This window comes from Cibotium barometz, chromosome 57 (assembly GCF_041138505.1).
Source record: "Cibotium barometz isolate CiBa-2024 chromosome 57, ASM4113850v1, whole genome shotgun sequence".
Lineage (NCBI taxonomy): Eukaryota > Viridiplantae > Streptophyta > Polypodiopsida > Cyatheales > Cibotiaceae > Cibotium > Cibotium barometz.
The window spans coordinates 17377194-17391606 of record NC_141102.1 but is presented as its reverse complement, the minus strand read 5'-3'; the positions used below and the strand labels follow the sequence as shown (position 1 = coordinate 17391606).

Genomic DNA, 14413 nt, shown 5'->3' with positions numbered 1-14413 from the left:
TGATACATATTTGAAAAATAAAATATGTATATACCTTATAGAAATTTGTCATTTATCATTGTCTTTGCTCGTTAACAAGAGCTTTAGAACTTGACATATGAGAATAGAGTCTTCTAATACCTTGTCTTTTGATTGAAATCATCCAATAATCTCCAAGCTTTATCTCCTCTTACTCATACTGGGACTCTTCTCTCTTTTTAAGGTCTATTGCAAAATAACCTTCTCTTACAGGGCTACGGCATACTATTCTTTCTCTAAAAGAAAAGCTATGGAGTTTTGGTCTGTTCCTCCGAAATACCATAGCAATCTAAACTTCTTTTCTAAGATATTAGATAAGAATGAAGGGATATATACATCTCAAACTCTAGGATTACCTTGAGGCTACTTGTTGCCTTCTCACAGATTTCTCTGTGTAGAGATCCCGACAAAAACAGCAAATTGTTTTGGCCATAACTCTCTGATAAAAACTCAGAATATGATCATATAACCAGTCAAAAGAACGACAAGGCATCAGGTCTACAAGCCAACACGAGCAGAATAGACAAAAACGTTTGTATATAGCCACAAACGCACCATCTTTAGAAACGCGTTGTTTTTTTACATTTTTAGTATGCATGGACTCTAAATATGTAAAAGTACTCTAAATATGATCTCTTATCACCTAAATTCGAAATTCTATTTTTGGGGATACTTATCTCTTAATAGAACTATTCTTATGTTCTTATTTCTTTTAGGATTTTTGCAGCTAATATTTTTATTCTAACACTTTCCTAATGTTTCTAGCCTCGTTGTCTCACTCTTCTCTAATTACACTCTCTTTCCTTATTGAAATCTATATTAAAAGATACACATACATACATGGCTTGGGAGGGACCTTACAATCTCCCCCACTTAAAAGATTCGAGATGTCCTCATGTCGTGAGCTGGGGTAGTATCTAAGTAGATCCTCCTGTCTCTTTCAAAGTGGTGTCCCCACTAGGTAAAAATCTTCTTTTATCTAAATATTATTCTTAAAGAGTCATTTATTTCATGTGCTTGGCTCGTTTTGTTGTGCCTCCAAAAAGGTCTTTATTATTCTAAAGTTAATTGGCCTTATTATACCAATTTCATGTATCCATATACCTCTCATATGGTATGAACCTTCGAATTCCTTATTCTATACCCCCATGTAATATGGTACTTAACAAATTATCATGGAAAAACGTAAGGAAATCAATTCTTTATGCAATCTAACCTATGATAGCAATTTCATAATCTTAGTATCGTCTTGTAGAATACCTCTATTCATCATGCACATTACTACACATGAATCTTGCACCAAGCATCTTCTATTTACTTATAGAAATACTTGTTGAATTAGATAATCTTTAATCCTGCTATCCCTATTTCTTGACCTAATTTTTACTCTAGCTCATGAATCCTTGTAGCCAAGGGTGGGCTTGACATTCCTCTTGAATTAGGGGACCTCTTCTTGATTAACATGGAAGGACTCATGTCCTTCTCGACACTTTCTATATTAAAAAAACCTTTATCATAGTCTCTAGTTATAATTATAGCTTCTGAAATAGAGGATGGTTTCACATTCTTGATGAGGTTATTCAAAGGTAGATTAAGCTTCCAAATGAATCGATGGAGAAGGGTTACCCCATCCATCTCTGGAGTAAATCGGAGAAGTTTAACAAAAGTTTGGTGGTATTCTTTTAGGGTCTTCCTTTCTTGGGTTAGCTCTAAAAATTCATTCATTTTATCCTTCTCAAGATCCTAGAGGACAAAACCTTTCACGAAGGTGTAATTCATGGCATCTCATAACTGACTCTAGCTCCAGGTTAGATTGACAACAATGCTTCTAACTTTCTAGCTCTAGTGGTTAGATTGACAACAATGCTTCCAACTAATTTGGCATTTCTTACGATTTTTAGACGCGAGCAAGGGTGAGCTTGCTTCTTTCATTGTATCCATTAAAAGTTCAAAACTATCAAATACTTATCATAGCACCACATTTGAAGGTAGTCAAGATTAATACATCTGAGATCTTTATTTTTTTTAGAATTACACATCTGGTACCTTGGGATTGACACATCATCCTCTGGGAATTACACATCCGAAGTTAGACCCATGTTTGTCTGAGATGGGTTCAAGATCTTGGATGATTGTCCTAATGTAAAGCATCCAATGGATAACATTCACACGTCAACTATTCAAACCTTAATGGAGTTATAACCTTAATAGTTTATAATATGCGAACTAATGAGATATATCCTTAAAATTTCTCTAAACAAAGTTTTGGTCTATCCTTCTATTGAGTTTCTCACTAGATTCTTAATTTGATCACCCTATGTTTTTCCTCACAAAAGGTTTTCTCCCCAATCTAATTTCTCAAATTTATTGTACAAATATCTTGTGTGTGCACCCCCAAGATACAATCACAATTTCATAAGATGATTGTCTCAACATGTGAGGATATTCAAATCACTTCTATGGCCAATAGAGATGATTGATTCGTCCTCATATGATAAACAATCACTTGTTTTAATCCCTTTGATAGTTAACCTTTGAAAAAAAAATCCTAGGAAGTAAGATCGGCTCTGATACCACTTGTAAGGTTTTCCCCCTTCCAAAATAGGGAAAACACTTAAGATAGTCCACTAAGTCTTATCTTGGAGGGAATTTCCTACTCATCGACACCTTGACCATGCAGAGATTCAAGGATACGATTTATAGGTAAGACCTAGTTCTATCCCGCAGGGGGAGAATGGTCTTTTCAAAAATCAAATCACCCATAGGGTAATTGATCATAATTTGGGCAACTACTAGTCTTGATTCCTAGAGACATTGCTTTTTTCCTCATCCATGCAAGGCACAGTCGCCGCTGGCCTAGTCTTATACAATAGAATTGTCCGAGAACCTATTTATCTAAACGTAGGGCTTTCACTTAATATGTTGGAAAGCTACCTGACTAATCGGGTAGCTTAATAGAATTGTTCGAGAGCTTATTTATCTAAACGTAGGGCTTTCACTTAATATGTTGGAAAGCTACCCGACTAATCGAGTCCACCCGTCCGTAGGATGGTGCCGTCAGGGCATTCCATCCTCCCACTTTCCACCCTACTCACGTGTCAATTTATTTTCTAATTAATCCTACCACACTCTTTGACATAAATAAACATGTTCCTTAATTAAGGCCCTTTTCACAACAACAGCCTTTTTATACAATACAATAATACCAAGATAAGATTTATAACAAAAAAGTTTATACATGAATCAATTTCATACAAGCCAAACCGGATCTCTTATTCTTTTCCTTTATACCACCGATGATCTAGAATTTTCTAGACATGCTGGGCAAAACCCTACGGGACCATACACCTCATCGTCGGCCGCCGCTGGCGAGGATCCAAGCCGGCCTGTCGCCCTCTCAGGCTCATCGCTCGATCCTCCCACCCCTCAGAGGGATGTCTGCGCACTAGGGTGGGCTAATTCACCACACTAGCCTGGGCCCTCAGAACTAGGTGTTTGGGGTTCTCAAACACAACACAACTAACTACTTCTGACACAGCAAAGACACCCCCATTAGGTAACACTAACTTCAATTCCCACATCAGGCTAAACACAAACATCTTCCTCCATAGAGAACACAGATTAAGCAGAGATTTGCTAAACAAGATAGAGAATAACAGAACAGAACTGAAATACCATGTTTGATTGATCAAGATGAATCATACATTGCTTTCTTCTTCTTCTTCTTCTTCTTGTTGTTGTTGTAAAAGACGACTACAAAGCCCCTATAAATAGGCGACTTCAGACAGTTTAGACGGTTGTAACTAGAATGTCACAAGACACTAACAGATGATATCCGACTAACCAGATCATAACAAACTCCGACTGAGCAATAATCCGACTGAGTAGAATTCCGACTGAGCAACAATCCGACTGAGCAAAGATACATATATCCGACTAAGCAACTATCAGGTAACTATTAGTTATTCTATCTGTAGTTCAACACATGGCACAGCCCGGTGGTTGATTTCAAAGAAATCGGACTTGAATTCACAATCCCTTGATCAGAAAAGACCGGCCACATGACAAAATGCTGCTTCTTCAAATTTCAGGTACTACATCACTTGGCTGCTCAGCCTGCATCCCTTCAACAACTGGAACCTCCTTCAAAACTTCAGTCTTCTCTGCTGATTTATCTTCCACTGAAGTCTCCACTGACTGCTCACTCTGACTTGCTGTTTGCACACTCAAATTTATAATAGGTACTTCCACCTGAAGTTCTGGTTCCTGAAACACTTCCTCCACAGTCCTATCACTCTGAATCTTCACACTCTGCATCTTTTTCAATTCCTGTACCTGCTGAATCCAGTACTCACGTTCTTTCTTCAACTGTCTAACCTCTTCTACCAATCTTGCCTCATGCTGAGTTACAAACCCTGTTTTCATAACATCATAGGGATAATTTATCATTGTAGACATCCTCTCCTTGATCATTCCCCAAGAATCCTGCATAGTGCTATGCATTTGTTGCTTCAGAATCTGTACATCCCCTTGTGCCATCAGCACTCCATTTACATCCAACTCTTCATTCATCAACATCTGTTTTTCCAGCACCTGTACCAATGCTGAACTTGCCCAATCCAAATGTGGTGGTGTTCCTTGAAACTTTTTCAACCTGAACCCATTAATTGGTTTCTCAACCCTAGTTCCAAAAACATCAGCCACAATAAAGGTTCCTTGTCCCAGATCTTCAACAATTTGATAAGGCCCTTTGTATCTCAGTGTTAGCTTACCAGGATGAGGTCCCAACCTGGAATTGTACACCATCACCCAATCACCAACCTGAAACACCTTAAATTTGACATTCATACTCACCCAAGCCTGTCTTCTTCTTTGAATCACCTCAGTGATGTAAGAACTGACTAATCTGTCCTCTTCCAACTGCATCAAATACCTGCTCCTGTACTTCACTGACAAACTTGGAGACATTTTCTCACCAGTTACTCTTAAACTTGGTACCACAAATTCCATAGGCACAACTGCTTCTAATCCATATACCAACCTGAATGGTGTCATCCCTGTTGTAACTTTAAAAGCTATTCTATGAGACCACAAAGCAGAGTCCAGCTTCAAGTCCCAATCTTTCTGGTTATCCTGCACAATCTTCTTTAGGATCCTTACCAATGTCTTGTTGGTACTCTCAGCTTGTCCATTCGCCTGGGGATGATAAGCTGTAGACTTTTTGTGCATAATCATATGAGTTCTTGTTAGTTCAGAAATTACATCATTCAGAAAGTGAGTTCCCCTATCACTTACCAGTTCTACAGGACACCCAAACCTGGTCATGATGTTGTGATACAAGAACTTGGCAACACTTGCAGCCTTGTTATCCTTCAGAGCTACAGCCTCAGCCCATTTTGTACAATAATCAGTAGCAACAAGGATATACCTATTACCTCTTGGAGTTGTTGGTTTGACAGGTCCCACAAAATCAATTCCCCACTTCTGAAATGGTTCCAAAGGCAAAATAGGATGATCTGATATCCTATCTGAATTATCTGGCTGTCCAAGCTTTTGACAAATCACACAGCTCTTGGCATAGTCATGGGCATCTTTCAAAACTGTAGGCCACCACAAACCAGCCTGCAATATTTTTTTTCCTATAATATCCCCTGAGAAATGTCCTCCTGCTGTTCCTGAATGTGCTTCCTGAAGTACTGCCTTCTGCTCATACTCAGGTACACATCTTCTTATCACCTGGTCAATTCCCTTTCTGTACAATGCTCCAGCAATCACTAAGAATGGTCTACTCTTCAAAGCAAACTTCCTTCTCTGATCTGGAGTAAATTTTACTGGCATAAATCCCTCAGTTAAAAATGTCAAAAACTGATCATACCAGGAATCCGACTCAGCAGCCTGAACTTCAAACAATGGGGCATCTGGTAGATCATCATCCACCCCACTTGGTGCTTCTCCAGTTTCCAACCTGCTAAAGTAATCAGCAATAGCATGCTCTTTCCCCAAAGCTTCTCTTTCAGTCACAGCATAATTCCTTTCTGCAGATGATAATATCGGACTGGCATAAAATACTGGCCTGTACCATCCTGTCACCCTCTCCTGCATCAAAATTGCCCCTATTGCTACATCTGAGGCATCAACAAAAATATGGAAAGGTAGAGTCCAATCTGGAGGCTGCAAAACTGGTGCAACAGCTACCATCTTCTTCAACAATTGAAATGCCTTCTCTTGAGGCTCAGCCCACAGAAAAGGCACATCCTTCTTAGTTAAATGTGTCAATGGTGCACAAATATTGGCTAAATATCTGAGGTACCTGGCATGCCATTTGATCTGACCCACAAACCTCATTACTTCCTTCACATTGGTAGGAGACTTTGCTGTTTGAATAGCCTCAACCTTCTTCACATCAATTGCCATGCCTTCCTGTGAGATCACATGACCCAACAAAATCCCACTCTTCACAGCAATCACACTCTTGTAAGGGTTCAAGGCCAGTCTGAACTGCCTACACCTCTCCAAACACAACTTCAGATGCATCAGATGTAAGTCCTTCTTACCAAAAACAGAGAAATCATCAACAAATACTCTCATGAAGTCTTGTAAGTGTGGCTCAAAAACCTTATGTGCCACATAATTGAATGATGGTGGGCCATTTTTCAAACCAAAACTCATGACAGTAAAATCATATGCACCAAACTCAGTGATGAAAGCAGTTTTATGCTGATCCTCCTCAGCAACACTAATCTGATAGTAACCTGAAAAACCATCCAGAAAGCTATACATTTCATGACCTGCTACAGCATCTAACACTGCATCACAAAATGGCATTGGAAAAGGATCTGTTATGGTTGCTGCATTGAGTTTCCTGTAATCAACACATACCCTCAGCTTCCCATTTTTCTTAGGTACCACAATTATTGGAGATAACCATGTCACCTGGCTCACAGGTTTAATGAACCCTACTGCCAACAACTTATCTATTTCTTCCTTCACCTGCAATGCAAAATTCGGATTCATCCTATACCTTTGCTGCACCACTGGAACTGCATCTGTTCGTAAATTAATCCGATGCTGATGTAATGCAGGATCTATACCCTTCACCTGAGAATATTCCCAAGCAAAGACATCTATATAGTCCTGTAACAATTGCAAAAGATCCTCCAAAAATTGTCCTTCCACCTGCACACTTACTTTCACCATCCTTGGTTCTGCATCTGTACCCAAATTCAATTCCTTAAGATCATCTTCTTTAACCCGACTGGACGTGCCATACTTCTTGTCATAAATCCTTGCAGCCATTTCTCCTGCCTCCTTTTGCTCTTGTTCCATCTGTTCCTTGGTAGCAATCTCTGTTTGCTGTTCCAGCAACTGTCTGAACACTGTCCCTTCAATCTCTTGACCTGGCAAGAACTCAGACTCTTCCTGATTCTGATCTTCCACAAGCTGCAATATTCTTTCTACATCAACATCAAATAGTGGCACCACTGTTGGATTAGCCATTAAAAACTATTCCTCCTCATCATCTTCTATTTCTTCAGCAAGATTAATTGTCTGTGCAAACAATGGCTTTTCTTTAAGAGACATATTTCTCTTACCCTGCATGGTTACAGTAATCTTCTTTTTCCCCTTGGTCAGAACCACCACATTCAATCCCCAATCCTGTTTAACTTTAGCCATTCTAAACCAAGGCCTACCCAGTAACATTTCATAAGGTGATAGTGATTCTGACATTCTGATTACCACAAAATTTACCAAGAATCCCATACCTGCAACTTCAATTTCCTGCTGCTTCAAAATTCCCAATGGTTGCACCCTGGTTTGATCTGCCATTTTCACCTGAAATGGTGCTGGGGCTAAACTTGCTGCACCCATTTCTTTGTATACAATTTCAGGGAGAATGTTAACCCCTGATCCTCCATCCAAAAGAACTTCATCAAACACCCTGCCCTGGTACTCAACCTTAATGACAGGAACCACAAAGTCAACATCTGCTGGATCAATGGTATTAACTGCTGGAACCAAAGTCGGATGATCTCCTGACTGCTGACCCTGAAGTCTTTTAAGCAATCTTTCCTTAAATGCTGGAACCAAAGCTAACAACTGATCTAATGACAATTGCAAGGGAGAATTTATGAGTACCTCAAACCAATCTTTGTCCCTTTCATCCTTCATCTTCACATGGCTTTCTGACTGATGCAGAACTAACTCTTCTTCATCCTCCAACTCCGATTCTTCTTGCTTGTCCTGATGCTTCAAAATTCTTCTTTGTACCTGGTCCCTGATGCCTTTTTGTTCCTTCCAATCAATTGGTCCCTTTTGTTTAGACCTGGTAACAGCTAATACCTTAATATCCTCAATATGCTCTTTACTTTGCTGCTCCTGTATGTTTGGACCTTGCTCTACCTGTACCTGTTCATCCTCTAATTGAATCATGATTACATTTGCTTGAGCTGCTGGTTGATTCTGTTGTTGCTGCTGCCCCTGCTGGTTATTTTGATTGTTCCTAAGCACTGGGACACCTCTTTCTTCTCTATGTTTCACCCATAAGGCACAATTTGGCCCTATCCAATGATCTGGTGCTGAACAATAAACACAAGGCATGACTCTTGCCTGTCTTCCTTCATTGTTTTCCTGTTCCCTCCATGGTGGTCTATCAGATCTTGCTCTCTGAAATACTCCTCGGCCCCTAGTTGGAGCGGCCTGGTTTGCTGCAACCTCACCTCTGCCTCTACCTGCATAAGGTGTAGTCTGACCCCTATTCTTGGGATTATACCAACATAAAGCTGTCGTATGCCCATCCTTGTCACAAATTTCACAAAACTTCTTTTCTTTTGGTGCTGCAACAGAATAACCTTTCTTTCTCAATTTACTTACCAAATCCTCCTCTTTGGATTGCTTTGCTTTGGTCTTGTGTTTTTTCTTTGTCTTCACCTCTTCTTCCTCACTGTCGGATCCTACTTCTGAATCCTCCTGCTCAGAATCTGATGCTGACTCTGGCTGGTCATCGGAATCCGAATCATTCTTTCTGGTGTGTTTGCCCTTGCAGCTTCCAAGTCTTTTCTCTACTCGAGCTGCTGCAATTACCAAATCATTAATTCCACCTGCAATATCAATGCTAGCCACTGCATTTTTCAGCCCACTTCTCAAGCTTTTCAGAAAATAACCGGCCAGCATCTCATTGGTGGGTCTCTCATTTCCCTGTAACCTTTCAACCAGAATTCTGAATTTCTGAGCATAGTCCTCTACAAGCATCTTCTTTTGTCTGATGTCTCGGAGTTTTCTTAAAATGTCTGTTGGAGTCTTTTCCTTCCTGAATCTCTGTAAAAAGGCTGTTCTAAGATCATCATATGTTGGGAAGTGTGGTATCCCATATTGGCTAAACCAACTCATGGCCTTCCCTTCTAGAGTTGCTGCAAATTGCTGCAATTTAACTGCATCATTGTACAACACAGTATACCCATTTGCTTCCCATTTTGTCTCAAACTGAGCTACATGACAATCAGCATCCTCCTTAGATCCTCCGCTGAATTTAGCTGCTTTCACCCTAGGGTTGGGTAGTTGTTGAGCCATCGGATTTGGCTGAGGTGGTTTCCTAGGTCTTTGCCTGGTAGCCCCCCTTAATGGGTTGAACTGAAGACTCCTTCTAACTCCTGCAGACCTTCCTGTCAGGATTAGGGCGCCTAGAAGTCCCCCCACTAGCCTCTTCTCTGGTGCAACTGAACTTTCCCCCCCTTGGCCTACAACAATTTCTTCAGGGATTTGGTGTTCCTGATCATCTTCACCCTCGTCAGCATAATGAAACGGGTCAGGGTTACCAATTCGGGCCTGAGCCCTGGTATAGTAAACCCTTCCTACTCTTCTGTCCCCCTCTGACATTCATTTCCCTTCTCGTAACAGAACGGGACCAGCGGGATCGCCAATGTGTTTGGGGTTCTCAAACACAACACAACTAACTACTTCTGACACAGCAAAGACACCCCCATTAGGTAACACTAACTTCAATTCCCACATCAGGCTAAACACAAACATCTTCCTCCATAGAGAACACAGATTAAGCAGAGATTTGCTAAACAAGATAGAGAATAACAGAACAGAACTGAAATACCATGTTTGATTGATCAAGATGAATCATACATTGCTTTCTTCTTCTTCTTCTTGTTGTTGTTGTTGTTGTAAAAGACGACTACAAAGCCCCTATAAATAGGCGACTTCAGATAGTTTAGACGGTTGTAACTAGAATGTCACAAGACACTAACAGATGATATCCGACTAACCAGATCATAACAAACTCCGACTGAGCAATAATCCAACTGAGTAGAATTCCGACTGAGCAACAATCCGACTGAGCAAAGATACATATATCCGACTAAGCAACTATCAGGTAACTATTAGTTATTCTATCTGTAGTTCAACACTAGGCAGCATCACAATCACCCACCTCAATAGGCAAACCTTGTTCTCCCAATGGTATGAGGGATACCATGGGCCAACTCCGGGCCTTACTAACGTCTCCGCCGGCCGTCCGGCTACATAAGCACAAGAATGGGGCAGCGTCAAGGCAGGGAGAAGTTGTACCTGTACCTTAATTTAACCAAGATAACAATCCATTTACTCACTAAACCATATATAGGACTAAGATCCATGTCACCTTCTTTAAGAAAACAATCCTTTTCACAAAGATTTTAGCATTTCAACTTGAGATTACGATAAGACATTCTTTATTAATGCATATACTATTGCTTAAAAGAATACAAACTTTAAATAGTAAATCAATCAAATAGATCACTATTAACAATTAATAGAGAAGTCGGGGCCATACCTCAACCCCTAAGAATGATATATAATTGAAAAATAAAATATGTATATACCTTATAGAAATTTATCATTTACAAGAGCTTTAGAACTTGACATATGAGAATAGAGTCTTCTAATACCTTGTCTTTTGATTGAAATCATCCAATAATCTCCAAGCTTTATCTCCTCTTACTCATACTGGGACTCTTCTCTCTTTCTAAGGTCTATTGCAAAATAACCTTCTCTCACAGGGCTACGGCATACTATTCTTTCTCTAAAAGAAAAACTATGGAGTTTTTGTCTCTTCCTCCGAAATACCATAGCAATCTAAGCTTCTTTTCTAAGATATTAGATAAGAATGAAGGGATATATACATAAAATCTAGGATTACCTTGAGGCTACTTGTTGCCTTCTCACACATTTCTCTGTGTAGAGACTCTGACAAGAACAGCAAATTGTTTTGGCCATAACTCTCTGATAAAAACTCAAAATATGGTCATATAACCAGTCAAAAGAACGAGAAGGCATCTGGTCTATAAGCTAGCGTAGGAAGAATAGATAAAAACATCTGTATATAGCCACAAACGAACCATCTTTAGAAACGCATTGTTTTTCCACATTTTTAGTGCGCATGGACTCTAAATGTGTAAAAGTACTCTAAATATGATCTCTTATCACCTAAATTCAAAATACTTTTTTTGGGGATACTTATCTCTTAATAGAACTATTCTTATGTTCTTATTTCTTTTAGGATTTTTGGAGCTAATATTTTTATTCTAACACTTTCCTAATGTTTCTAGCCTTGTTGTCTCACTCCTTTCTAATTACACTCTCTTTTCTTATTGAAATCTATATTAAAAGATACACATACATACATGGCTTGGGAGGGACCTTACAATCTCCCCCACTTAAAAGATTCGAGATGCCCTCATCTCACGAGCTGGGGTAGTATCTAAGTAGATCCTCCTGTCTCTTTCAAAGTGGTGTGTCCACTAGGTAAAAATCTTCTTTTATCTAAATATTATTCGTAAAGAGTCATTTATTTCATGTGCTTGGCTCGTTTTGTTGTGCCTCCAAAAAGGTCTTTATTATTCTAAAGTTAATTGGCCTTATTATCCTAATTTCATGTATCTATATACCTCTCATATGGTATGAACCTTCGAATTCCTTATTTTATACCCCCATGTAATATCGTACTTAACAAATTATCATGGAAAAACGTAAGGAAATCAATTCTTTACGCAATCTAACCTATGATAGCAATTTCATAATCTTAGTATCGTCTTGTAGAATACCTCTATTTATCATGCACATTACTACACATGAATCTTGCACCAAGCATCTTCTATTTACTTATAGAAATACTTGTTGAATTAGATAATCTTTAATCCTGCTATCCCTATTTCTTGACCTAATTTTTACTCTAGCTCATGATTCCTTGTAGCCAAGGGTGGGCTTGACATTCCTTTGAATTAGGGGACCTCTTCTTGATTAACATGGAAGGACTCATGTCCTTCTCGACACTTTCTATATTTAAAAAAACTTTATCATAGTCTCTGGTTATAATTATAGCTTCTGAGCATTCTTGATGAGATTATTCAAAGGCAGATTAAGCTTCCAAATGAATCGATGGACAAGAGTTACCTCATCCATCTCTGGAGTAAATCGGAGAAGTTTAACTAAAGTTTGGTGGTATTCTTTTAGGGTCTTCCTTTCTTGGGTTAGCTCTAAAAATTCATTCATTTTATCCTTCTCAAGATCCTAGAGGACAAAACCTTTCACGAAGGTGTAATTTCATGACATCTCATAACTGATTCTAGCTCCAGTGGTTAGATTGACAACAATGCTTCTAACTTTCTAGCTCCAGTGGTTAGATTGACAACAATGCTTCTAACTTTCTAGCTCCAGTGGTTAGATTGACAACAATGCTTCCAACTAATTTGGCATTTCTTATGATTTTTAGACGCGAGCAAGGGTGAGTTTGCTTCTTTCATTGTATCGATTAAAAGTTCAAAACTATCAAATACTTATCATAGCACCACATTAGAAGACAATCAGGATTAATACATCTGAGATCTTCATTTTTTTGAGAATTACACATCTGGTACCTTGGGATTGACACATCATCCTCTGGAAATTACACATCCGAAGTTAGACCCATGTTTGTCTGAGATGGGTTCAAGATCTTGGATGATTGTCCTAGTGTAAAGCATCCAATGGATAACATTCACACGTCAACTATTCAAACCTTAATGGAGTTATAACCTTAATAGTTTATAATATGCGAACTAATGAGATATATCCTTAAAATTTCTCTAAACAAAGTTTTGGTCTATCCTTCTATTAAGTTTCTCACTAGATTCTTAATTTGATCACCCTATGTTTTTCCTCACAAAAGGTTTCCTCCCCAATCTAATTTCTCAAATTTATTGTATAAATATCTTGCGTGGGCCCCCCAAGATACAATCACAATTTCATAGGATGATTGTCTCAACATGTGAGGATATTTAAATCACTTCTATGGCCAATAGAGATGATTGATTCGTCCTCATATGATAAACAATCACTTGTTTTAATCCCTTTGATAGTTAACCTTTGAAAATAAATCCTAGGAACTAAGATCGGCTCTGATACCACTTCTAAGGTTTCCCCCCTTCCAAAATAGGGGAAACACTTAAGATAGTCCACTCAGTCTTATCTTGGAGGAAATTTCCTACTCATCGACACCTTGACCATGCAGAGATTCAAGGATATGATTTATAGGTAAGACCTAGTTCTATCTCGCAGGGGGAGCATGGTCTTCTAAAAATCAAATCACCCATAGGGTAATTGATCATAATTTGGGCAACTACTAGTCTTGATTCCTAGAGACAATGCTTTTTTCCTCATCCATGCAAGGCACAGTCGCGCGGGCCTAGTCTTCTACAATAGAATTGTCCGAGAACCTATTTATCTAAACTTAGGGCTTTCACTTAATATGTTGGAAAGCTACCCGACTAATCGGGTCCACCCGTCCGTAGGATGGTGCCGTCGGGGCATTCCATCCTCCCACTTTCCATCCTACTCACGCGTCAATTTGTTTTCTAATTCATCAAAAATTTGGACCATTTCTCGATTTGTGTGTGTCATCCTTGGGCAGGGGCCATGCTAATCTTCTCTGTATCGTTCCAATTTTATCAAATGTCCCCGTTAGGTCCCTCCCAAGCCATGTATGTATGTGTCTCTTTTAATATAGATTTCAATAAGGAAAGAGAGTGTAATTAGAGAAGAGTGAGACAACAAGGCTAGAAACATTAGGAAAGTGTTAGAATAAAAATATTAGCTCCAAAAATCCTAAAAGAAATAAGAACATAAGATTAGTTCTATTAAGAGATAAGTATCCCCAAAAATAAAATTTCGAATTTAGGTGATAAGAGGTCATATTTAGAGTACTTTTACACATTTAGAGTCCATGCATACTAAAAATAGGGAAAAACAACGCGTTTCTAAAGATGGTGCATTTGTGGCTGTATACAGACGTTTTTGCCTATTTTGCTCACGCTGGCTTGTAGAGTAGATGCCTTCTCGTTCTTTTGACTGGTTTTATGACCATATTCTGAGTTTT

General features: G+C 39.0%; 1 non-coding gene across 1 annotated transcript; it reads right to left on the bottom strand.

Annotated features, from left to right (window-relative positions):
- Window positions 1–13902: 13902 nt before the first annotated feature.
- On the bottom strand, window positions 13903–14005 carry LOC147606519 (U6 spliceosomal RNA). Its single transcript, XR_015265007.1, has one exon. It is a non-coding gene; the product is annotated as a U6 spliceosomal RNA (small nuclear RNA).
- Between the last annotated feature and the right edge of the window lie 408 nt (window positions 14006–14413).